Source organism: Podarcis erhardii, assembly GCF_964252035.2.
Source record: "Podarcis erhardii genome assembly, chromosome: 16".
Taxonomy (NCBI): Eukaryota; Metazoa; Chordata; class Lepidosauria; order Squamata; family Lacertidae; genus Podarcis; species Podarcis erhardii.
In genome coordinates, this window is record NC_138514.1 from 15,415,242 (window position 1) to 15,427,252 (window position 12,011).

Here is a 12,011-nt window from a genome sequence, read left to right on the forward strand (position 1 = left end):
GCATAGCATGAGAGACAGGAGAAAACAGACAAGACACAAGATGTAGAGGAAAACAGCCTACCCTGGTGCCTTATGCTAAGAATTTATAGCATCTTTTGTTACTATTATGTTCCATGACCTGGTCTCTGATGAGAGGTGGGCCCTGCCCTCCAGGAACCCTGGGAAGAGAAATTCATGGCGACAATTTCCATTTCCTCCTGGAAGTTCCTATAAAGGCAGTCCTTGTGTGGAATGTAGCAGAGCTGTAGTATAGATGGGCAGGAGGGAGCTGGGTCATAGACTGAGTACCCACTGAAGTACTTTTCTCCCAAAGGCTGAGTTGCCTGAGGCACATGAATTTATCATATAGTGTTCACCAGACACAAAGGTATTTGTGGAGACCCACACAACTGCCCTGCAAATGTCAGTGATGGGAAAACTTCCTTTATATGTGGCTGATGGGGCTGCTCCCTGAGGGAGTGAGCCGGCAGTCCTCTTGGAAGGGACTTCCCCAAGGCCTAATAGGTCTAGGCCAGACATGGTCAAACTTGGCCGTCCAGATGTTTTTAGGACTACAACTCCCAGCATCCCTAGCTAACAGGACCAGTGGTCAGGGATGATGGGAATTGTAGTCCCAAAACTTCTGGAGGGCCAAGTTGGACCATGTCTGGCCTAGGCAATAGTCTCCTTAAACCACTTGGAAACAGCAGAGGTGGATACTTTCCATCCCAGTGTGACACCCCCAAACCAAACAAGCAGAGCTTCTGATTTCCTGAATACCACTGTTCTGTCTAGGTAGAAGCAGAGAGCCCTGAGGACATCCAAGGTGTGCCTGGCCTTAGCCAAGCTGCTAGGAGGCAGTAAAAGGAGCAGAACCTGGAAGGAAGAAGCTTTTAATTAAAGACACACTATCCCCAAGAAGCTTCAGCACCTGTACTGTACACACTTGAGAGGCTGGTGCTGCAATTGCGTTTCATTGCCAGCTGGTGGTGACGGAGAACAAGCAATAAATCATCTTTCGAAAAGGCCCAAGGAGACAGAAAGAAAACAGGTGGCTCCATCTGCCTCCCCTGACATTCCTCTCCCAGCAGAAAACAGATTAAATCACTAGTGAGCCAGGGCAGAGGAAGCTGGACGGCAGCAGCTGTCAAGCAATAAAAAGCCGAGTCTCTACCTAAAAGGCAAGATGCAGGAGTGTTGGGAGAGAGGCCCTAGGAAACTTGCGAGTAGAAGGGAATAGATGTTGGAAGAAGAACACGACAGGGAAGCTAGGAAGAAGACTGGTCTGGGTCTGATCAGCCAGAGAAGAATGTGCTTAATTCCGGGGGTAACCCCCAGCGAGGAGCGACTAAGTCTAGAGAATTAGACAGGAGTATAGGAAGGAAGTACCATGGACTGCAAGAAGATCAAACCTAGCCATTCTTAAGGAAATCACCCTTAGTGCTCACTGGAAAGACAAATTGTGAAGCTAAGGCTCCAAGACTTTGGCCACCTCATGAGAAGAGAAGACTCCCTGGAAAAGACCCTGATGCTGGGAAAGATTGAGGGCACAAGGAGAAGGGGACGACAGAGGACGAGATGGTTGGACAGTGTTCTCGAAGCTACCAGAATGAGTTTGACCAAACTGCGGGAGGCAGTGGAAGACAGGAGTGCCTGGCATGCTCTGGTCCATGGGGTAAACAACAACTACATAGGAAGGAAAGCCCCACACGTTGGAAATAAAATAGAAAAGGGTTCCTGCAAAGAAAAGGGGATTTCCAATCCCCATTGGTAAGCGACCCACTTGGCAGTCTCAGAGGCCTCTGGCCAATGGGGTAAAAGAATCTCTCCTGTTCCAGAGAAAAGGAGAAGCACTATCTTGCATGAGCAGCTGTGATGCGGCAGTGTAAAAGACCACAGCAGTGTTTGGTTGTGACCGGAAGACGGGCCTCTTTTTTTCTTTCTTTTTTTTAATAAATTTTTTATTACATTTTCAATTTACAGAAAAGGAAAAAAAGAACAAACAAAAAAGAAGAAAAAGAAAAACAATCCATCTTTCAAAATGCATTTTTACGTTACTAACTGGACTTCCCCACATCTCCCTCACCCTGCGTTCTTTACAATAAACATATCAGCAAATTATTACCTTGTTTCGTATCTTTTTTATATCTTTCAAAATATTTTACTTCTAGATTTAAAGTACCTTTTGTCAATTATTTATACCTTAAAATAATACATAAAATAACTTTAAATTTCAACTTTTTCTTACTTATAACTTAATCTTCTGTTTTCCCAATCTAATTGCAGGAGCTCAAATTTCCAAATCATGCAGATTCTTAACATTCATACAACTTATAATGTTTTTGTAAATAGTCCTTAAATTTCTTCCAGTCCTCTTCCATTGTCTCTTCTCCCAAATCTCGGATTCTTCCAGTCATTTCAGCCAGTTCCATATAGTCCATCAACTGCATCTGCCACTCTTCCAGCGTGGGAAGATCTTGTATCTTCCAATATTTTGCAATGAGTATTCTTGCTGCTGTAGTTGCATACATAAAAAATGTTCTATCCTTCTTTAACACCTTTTGGTCCACAATGCCCAGGAGGAAGGCCTCTGGTTTCTTAGGAAAGGTGTACCTAAACACCTTTTTTAACTCATTGGAAGACGGGCCTCTTAAAGACACCAGAAGTCATAATGCTGACACTGAAGATCAGATGTACATTACAGGTCCCCCAAATCAGGAATGCAACCATGTACTAGAAGGGCAGGAGTGGAACAAATGTGGGTCGCAGCTAGCCTGCGGGAGGTTTTCATCCACATCCCAGTGCCAGCTCTTCGAACAAGACCCTCTCCCAAAGCAAGTCCTACTCCACAGTGCTTGTTCACACATTGCACTGAAGATTGGTACAAGCTGTCTCTACACATGTGCAACTGTTTCTTTGAGTGTGCACTTGTTGATTTGCATAGCTCAACTATTGTGGACACTCAGGTTGCGAATGTGATCCGTGCAGGAGGCACGTTCACAACCCACAGCACAGCATCTGCACATGCGCAGGTTGTGATTTGGCGCTTCTGCGCATGCGCAAAGCGCGATTTAGTGTTTCTGCGCATGTGCAAGCACCGAAAACCAGAAGTAACCCGTTCCGGTACTTCCGGGTTTTGGCACGTCCGTAACCCGAAAACAGGCAACATGAAGCGTCTGTAACCCAAGGAATGACTGTATTATGTACCAGACTGTATACTCATTGAACCTTACGTGTGAATAACTGGACAAGTGTACAGTCCAACTGTTGTGTACACAGATTGTGGGTAAAGGCCCCCGAAGAAGATCACAATGTAAGCCAAATGAGACAAGCGACTGCTCTCACAGCCAGTAGACCTGACGTACAGCAAAACGAAACAGATGGGCGGTAGATCTGTTGAAGCCTAGTAGATCTGTGGAAGCCGGTACAAGAAGGGAGATCCCCTTGGCCGCGCAGCTGTTTAAAACAGATAATCCTTGCCCCCTGGTCGACCGGATTGGCTGGCTGGGGGCCATGATGTGGGGTTTCACCAGCCCCCGCTGTGTGTGGAGACCACATGGCCTGACCGCAACACCCCCCCACCAGGAAGTGGCACAGCTTTCCCATTCCAACAACAGTTTGTACATTTTTTTAACAATAGTTTCTGATTATTTTCCAACAAATCCTTTTCAAACCTTGACAGTTCTTTACTGAAACCCAATCCTTTGACCATCCTAAATCATTTAGTAGGTGGTATTGTAACCAATCTGTTAATAAATGTCTTATATCCTCAATTTTTTTCACCTTCAATTGGTTTCCTACTTCGGTTAATAGCTCTTTGTAAGTTGCCCATTCACCTTCCTTTTTTTTTTTTTTTAACTGATATTGCTTCTAATGGTGATAACCACCATGGAGTTCTACCTTCTAAAAGATTTTTAATTTTTTCCCATATAGCATAAATTGATTTTCTTACCACATGGTTCAGGAATCCCTTATGTACTTTGGTTTTTCCATACCAAAGATATGCATGCCATCCAAACCACCCTCTTACTGCCCAGTTGAGAAAACAAGGTCCAGAGTGTGGCCTGCCACATATGTTGGGCCGGTGACACGTTGGGACAGCCCCATGGTTGTCATGGCATCCATGAAGTGCTGAGCCACCCCAGAGACAGTTGCCTCGGTATGGATGTTGAAGTCCCCCAAACCAGCAGCTTGGGTGTCCTCAACACTGCCTCTGAAACCAGCTCTGTCAGTTCAGGCAGGGAGACTGCTGGGCAGTGAGGTGGGCAGTAAACCAGAGGAATCTCTCATCTGTTCTGATTGCCCAGTGCCAGGAATACACACTCTAGATTCCCCCCACAACTGGAAAGAGATCCTGGAGAGAGAGATGGAATCTCTGTAGACTACAGCAACTCCCCATCCCCGATCCTCCAGTCTGCCCTGATGCTGCCCTGAGTACCCAGGTGGGCACAGATGGGGGTGAGATCATGGATTTTGGAGGTCTTATTCAGAGCTGACCTGGCATTCAGCAACAGCAGCCACAGACCTCAAGGCTGGCTGGTAGGACAACCACAATTCCCCAGGTTGGAGGAATTGTCGACCAAGTACTCAGAAGGATAAATTCCCCAGGATTTGGGGGGAACCTGATGTAAATTAAACCAAGCAAAACTCTCTGGGATGCCAATTCAGAAGGGTTCTGCTTTCCCAGCCCATGGGTTGGCCTCAGCGTACTGCCAGCACCCTCCCAGTCACCCCTCCCTGCTCTCTTCCTCCCCAGATATAACTGCGTTCATTGTGCAATTTTGATTTCCTTGCTTTTTAAAGAGCTCTTTCTAAGTCCTGCACTGAGCTTGGGAGCATCAGACGGGTGTTCATTCCCAGTGGCTACTCCCCTGGCGTCAGTGTTTTTGGTCAAAGCCCAGCAGCAGAGAGAGCAATTCAAGACAAGATCACCTCTGAAGATGGAAGCATCCCAGAGAAATGTTAATTCGTACCTTGCCCTTTCTATCTTCAACCTGCTGTGTTGCTGTCTGCCACTTGGAATCGCAGCTCTCGTCTTCTCTCTCCAGGTGAGTCTACTTTGGGGTTCTTTGCCTCACTCTGCAGAAGAGAATGCTGAACATCCAGCTCTTAAAAACATCCATCGGGCAGAGGAGGGATGTTTGCATTTATATGTGCACATGTGCGAATGTTTTGTATGCTTGTGCATACTTTATGCACAGTGTCTTCCTCCACTAAAAATCCCAACAATTTCCTCAACATGAAATGTTTGATCACAGATTTCTAACTGCCCTGGAGAATGGATTTGCAAAAGGGCTTTGCGTTTTTGAGTGTGGGGTGGTTTGTGTCTGGATGTTGTGGAGGGCTTTTGGTGTTGGCAGGCATGAAAATATTTGTTAAAGACGCAAGCCAGCGTAGTAGATTGCTTTGCAAATTAAGGACATTCATGAATTTTGGAATTGCTAGTAGATTTTATCTGTCCTCCCCCCCCCCTTTTTTAAAAAAATTCTCTGCAAAAGTTTGGTGCAGGGATGGAAGATGCCAATATTGGCTGTTGGGAACAACACACATTTCTATTAGCAGCTTTCAGTACCATCAACCATGGTATCCTTCTGGACCACGCTGGTGGGATGGGACTTGGAGGCATTCTTCTACGGTGGTTCTGTTCCTTCCTGGAGCAGTGAACCCAGAAAAGGGGGGGGGCTCCTGTTTGACACCTTGGACATTGGCTGTGGGGTCCCTCAGGGTTCTGTTCTGTTCCCTATGCTATTTATCAACTGCATGGAACTACTGAGAGAGGTTGTCCAGAGCTTCAGGGTTGGGTGTCATCAATATGCTGATGACATCCAGCTCTATTTCTCCTCCCCACCTGAATCCACAGAAGCTGCCTTGGTTCTAAACTGGTGTTTGTCATCAGTGATGGACTAGATGTGAGTGAGCAAATGGAAACTTAATCCATACAAGACAGAGCTGCTCTTGGTCAGTCAGAAGGCAGAATAGGGAAGAGGGATTCAGCCTGTGCTGGTTGGGGTAACACTCCCCCTGACACCGAGAAGAGATATGTTAGTCATCTTCAGGCATCTAGAGGGCTGTCACATGGAAGAGGGAACAAGCTTGTTTTCTCCTGCTCTGGAGGGTAGGACTCGAACTCATGGCTTCACATTACAAGAATGGAGATTCTAACTAAACATCAGGAATAACTTTCTGATGGCAAGGGCTGTTTGGCAGTGGAACAGACTCCCACGAGAGGTGGTGAATTCTCCTTTCTTGGATGTTTTTAAGCAGAGATTGGGTCGCCAGCTGCCATGGATACTTTAGTTGAGATTCCTGCATTGCAGGGGGTCAGACTAGATGACTTCCAGGGTCCCTTCCAACACTAGAGTTCCAGCATTCTATGATTCTAAGACACAGCTTTGCAGTTTAGAAAAAGATGGATCGATCTATAACCAAATTGTAAATGTTTAATGCTTTGCCCTAAGCCACCGGCCAGGAAATCCCAGACCTAACTTGCTCCTTAGAAGTATACCTTTTCTTTATGCTGCACTTCTGCACTGTTGGGTGAGCTAGAGTTAAGGTGAGAAGTGTAGACTCCCACAATAAATAAAATAAAAATAAGCCTCTTTGTTTAGCTGGGATATTTCCTAGCAAGGGTGCCAGCCCTTTTGACCCCCCGCCTATATTTTTGGGTTAAGGCCCAGGCCCCCCAGGACAGAAGGCATGGAAGCAAAACATGGAGACAACTGTGGCAGGGCTTCAGTGGCCACTTCCTTCCCCTCCTCCTCCTGCCGTGGAGGAGGGGGTCGAAGCAGCCTCTCACTAGTGGCACTGCCAATAGAAGGAAGAGGAGGAGCTGCCGGCCACTGAAGCCGTGTAGCCACCATGTTTGCCTCCACCCCCAGCTCCTCCTGATGTCCTGACATCATGCGTACGACATTGCAGAGGGCCTTCTTGATAGTGGCACCTACCCTGTGTAACGCCCTCCCATCAGATGGCAAGGAAATAAACAACTCTTTGACTTTTAGAAGACATCTGAAGGCATCCCTGTTTAGGGAAGTTTTTAATGTTTGATGTTTTATTACTTTATTATCATCATTATTATTAATATTCTGTTGGGAGCTGCCCAGAGTGGCTGGGAAAACCCAGCCAGATGGGTGGGGTATTAATAATAATAATAATAATTCCTCCCCGAATCGCCCTCGCAAGCTAGCAGCTCTGCTTCCTAGAGCTGATAACCGGATGTTATTACAGAGGTGGATTTAGAGGGGAGCATGACTGGTAGCAAGAATCATCATCATCATCATCATTTTATGGTATCTGAAGAAGTGTGCATGCACACGAAAGCTCATACCAAGAACTAACTTAGTTGGTCTTTAAGGTGCTACTGGAAGGAATTTTTTTATTTTGTTTTTATCATTTTATTTGTATGCCGTCTTTCCACAGTTAAAGCAATGCTCAAGGCAGCTTACAATATGAAAAGATTTACATAGTTACAAACATAGCAAAGTAGTCATAAAAATAAATAAAACACATCAACAACTACATAACCAAACTGAACAATTTCCACATAACAAAGAGCCCCACCCTGCATAATCAATCACATGATGCAGTGCGCACATACCATTTGAATGAGAATGCCCATTGACTTTGTGGGGGCCCAGCTCCCTCAAATATTTTATTGTGGGAGCTGAAGGTGGCTCCTATGGCAGGTGCTGATCTCCAAATGCATGACAACAGACCAGTTAGGCATACTTTCCCCCTGGGTTGTGGAGCTGGAAGGTGTTCTAGCTTAAGCCACTCTGAGCCCTGATTTCTCTCTCCTTCCCCAGGCGAGAAATGCCAGCAACGAAGGAAACATCAATCAAGCCGCAAGCTCTTCCCGCACGGCCCGCATCCTGAATATCATTGGGATTGTCATTGGAGCAATTATGTTTGTGATTATTATAGTGATTGTTGCTGTCAGTTCAAAAAATAAACACTAAGAGGAGATGTCCCTCACGCTTCCTCTCGGAGAGTGCTCCTGTGATGGCCCTTGGGAGTGGATACAGCGTATTATTAGAAGGGCGTCCCGATCCAAGTAGTCACGATCCACCGGCAAAATTGTCAGTTAAAAGAGACAATGCTACAAAGCCACAGTTTTTCTGAAGGGGGAGCTCTTTTGTACTATCTCTGATTAATTGCTTTGCTTTCTTTTTTTGGGGGGGGGGAACCCACCCTACTCAATCATGCTTTGCATGCTTCGAGAGCATGGTGACATGTAACCCAATAAAACAAATGAATGAACAGATGAATCTTGCTGCGTGTTATCCTTTCCTTCCCTAGCAACTAGAGAACCGGAGGAAAGTTGGTTTGTTCGGTTTATTTAGGTGGTGATGTTTGTCAGTGTGCTTCAGTTTCACATCAGTCAAACGATCCAGGCGGTAGCTGCATCAACGCAGCGAGCGCATCAATATTATTATTCATTTCTTGTTTATACCACATTGTATTTTTAAGGGGGAAAAAAATCTCAAAGCAGTTTACAACACATCAAAACACCAAAGGCTACATAATTAACAGCAAACTAAAATATTATCTTAAAGGTAAAATGTTGCAAAGGAGGTCAACTACAGAATGCACATTTAACATAGCAAAGTTAACAAACAATATTCAAAAGAAAACATTACCAAAGGATGTCAAGTATAAAATGTGCATTTAAAACAGCATAGTTAGCAAGAGATTAAAATACAGTGGTACCTTGGGTTACATATGCTTCAGGTTACATACGCTTCAGGTTACAGACTTTGCTAACCCTGAAATAGTACCTTGGGCTAAGAACTTTGCTTCAGGATGAGAACAGAAATCGTGCAGCGGCAGCGGGAGGCCCCATAAACTAAAGTGGTGCTTCAGGTTAAGAACAGTTTCAGGTTAAGAACGGACCTCCGGAACTAATTAAGTACTTAACCTGAGGTACCACTGTATTCTCCGTCAGTAGGGAGTTCTAGAGTGTAGGTGCTGCCACACTAAATTATCCAGTTCTTACAAATTTGGAACAGACATCATGTGGCTTCAACCAATCAAAGTGGCCAAATTGTCACGTGTGGGGCAAGGCGATCCTGCCAGCAAGCTGGTATACTAATAGTATAGAGCTTAGTATACTAATAGTAACTCCTTGTACTTGACCGGGCAACAAATCCGCAATCCGTAGGAAATCACAATTAAACTGAAGCTGCAGCAAAACAGTAGGATAAATATTTAGCAGGGTGGCTTAACCCTGGTTGTTGTTTATTTTTTTTTTAACTGCAAATTGCTGTAGAAATGTGGAGAATTAAATTTCACACAAAAAATTAGAAACAGAGAGAAAACAAAATTTGACAGAATTGTCCGTGCTAAGGATTTCCGTTAGTTAGTGTGCTGTAAACAAACAAATTATTTGCTGTTTCTTATGACAATCACAACTTTACCTTTCTTTTACCAAGATCAGTTAGCTTAAAACAATAGAAATATTCATGGAAGGTGTACCTTTCGATTAGTATTAACCAATATAAATACAGTGGTACCTCGGGTTCCATACGCTTCAGGTTACATACGCTTCAGGTTACAGACTCCGCTAACCCAGAAATAGTACCTTGGGTTAAGAACTTTGCTTCAGGATGAGAACAGAAATCGTGCGGCAGCGGCGTGGCAGCAGCAGGAGGCCCCATTAGCTAAAGTGGTGCTTCAGGTTAAGAACAGTTTCAGGTTAAGAACAGACCTCAGGAACAAATTACGTACTTAACCCGAGGTATCATTGTAAATGGAACACCCATGCCCAGAGGCCGTCTATCACAGAGTACCAGATACCTGGAAGAATGGTGGAACGGTTTGGCCAAAGTGTTTTGCTCATGTGTTATTCTCAGAAGCATCTCAATGGACACTGTTTGGAAGTTGAATACCAGACCAGACAGACCTGCTCCAGCATAGCTCTGGATCAAACATTATTCACAAATGACCGCTGGATGGGAGCACCAGAAAATGCTCAACTGTTCATGTGTCCATTTGCACATGACAAAAACATGAATCTGTGACCACACATGTTCAGTAGGCAAGCAAGTGGAAGGGGCAATGAGAGAGATAACTCAAGCTGGTTCTCAGTCACAGTCTCACTTGCTGAGCACACAGACAGATCATTGTCTTGAGGATGAGGGACTCTAGTTCTAAACAATGGTTTCCTGTTTCAGATAGTATCTTGCGGCTTTCAGCTAAATGCCTTCCAGATATTGTCAGGCTCCATCTCCCAATGGCCAGTTGTCAGAGGTGATGTGAGCTGTGATCCAACAATATCTGGGGGTCATGCCAGTTCCACAGCCCTGGGAATGGGGGTTGGGGAATCTGTTGAACTCGGATTCCAAAGTGGGCTCATTTGATGCAATCTGGTCAGATCAAGCCCCTGGATTGGATCCTGAGTTTACTTCAGAATCCACAGTCTGGTGGATTCCTTGACAGAGTGGCCCAAGGACTGCATCGCTGCAGGAGGTTGCATTCTTGCCCTTGCAAACCCAGTAACGGACGTTGCAGCTTTGGTGTCTGTGAAAGAAACAAAAGAGGAGACTGCAATGTCAAGGAAACCAAGCAAGACAGAACCCCAAGTCCTGCTTTGAGGACTTGAAGAGGAGAACAGAGGGCAGAGTTCCTGATTGTATAGGCATTACTAAGCACACACACACCCCTATGGAAATTGCTGAATGCACAAAGAAGTATACATTTCTTACAAAACGTTTGATTCCTGAGGATGCTAAAGCTATCCAATATCCACTACCTAGGGGCTGCTGAAACCAGTCTTGCCAGGGGTGCAAAGTGTATGCAAAAATCACCCAGAAAGCTGTCTCCAGTTATTTGTGCAAGGCCATGAGTTTACACAAGAGTTGGGAGCTGAGCAGTAGAAGAAATGTCAAGGTGATATGAAGGCAGACCGCTGGAGACTATGGAGTCTATGACATATATATGTGTGGATCTGCACCACAAAGAGATCAAACATCCCATCCTTCTTGCACCATGGCACAAAGGCATGCAGGTTTTTTTCACCCTTCCTCCTCGCCTTGCCCTCACTCTGCTTTGAAGCAGTTGGGTCTCACAAAATGTAGTACAGTGGTACCTCAAGTTATATACGCTTCAGGTTACAGACTCCACTAACCCAGAAATAGTGCTTCAGGTTAAGAACTTTGCTTCAGGATGAGAACAGAAATCGTGCTTTGGCGGTGTGGGGGCAGCAGGAGGTCCCATTAGCTAAAGTGGTGCTTCAGGTTAAGAAAAGTTTCAGGTTAAGTATGGCCCTCCGGAACGAATTAAGTCCTTAACCTGAGGTACCACTGTAATTTCTAAAGTGGCTATTGCTGTAAAGTGATTTTTTTTCAGCGTGATGTCTATACAGCTCCTTGCCAAGGGCGCAAGGGACTCTAAGGTGCGTTCAACTGAACATGGCCAGAGTCCCCCTGAAATATACTTGGAGTCGAGTGTGGATTTCATGCTCCTTATTCAGCTCATAGTAGTGAGGAATGGAAGTTCCCCCGAAATGTCTGCTTTATATACATTATTTACACAATGGGCCCCACGTGATTGGCTAATTCCGGGATTCTCCTGTAGGCCAATCAGGTTGCGGATTCACTTCCACCTGGAGTTGGATTGGGTGGCTCCTGTGGACCAATCAGACTGCTGCATTCTAGATCCTATTGTTCTAGGACCAATCAGACTGCCGCATTCTGAATCCTATTTTTGTGGGAGAAATGTTGGAGGGTACGGAGTTATGTGACCCCCCCCCCCGAGCCAAGGAAATAAGTAATTTTATACGACCTTAGGTGACCTCTGAAGGCAGCCCTGTATAGGAATATTTTTTAATGTTTAATGGGTGGTATATAAATAATATAATAATATAATAATTATTATTACTGCTGCTGCTGCTACTACTACTACTTCTGGTCTATGACCGTAATAAATTCATTCATTCATTCATTCACTACTACTACTACTATGGAATAGGACGTCCCTATTTTCATTGGAGAAATGTTGGAAGTATGGGCACAACAATGTACTGTAATTTATTC

General features: G+C 44.9%; 1 long non-coding RNA gene across 1 annotated transcript; it reads left to right on the forward strand.

The window, feature by feature from the left end:
- The first annotated feature begins 4,855 nt into the window (after window positions 1–4,855).
- On the forward strand, window positions 4,856–8,246 carry LOC309331903. The gene is made up of 2 exons (XR_014151997.1): window positions 4,856–5,027; window positions 7,785–8,246. It is a non-coding gene; the product is annotated as an uncharacterized lncRNA (long non-coding RNA).
- The last annotated feature ends 3,765 nt before the right edge of the window (window positions 8,247–12,011 follow it).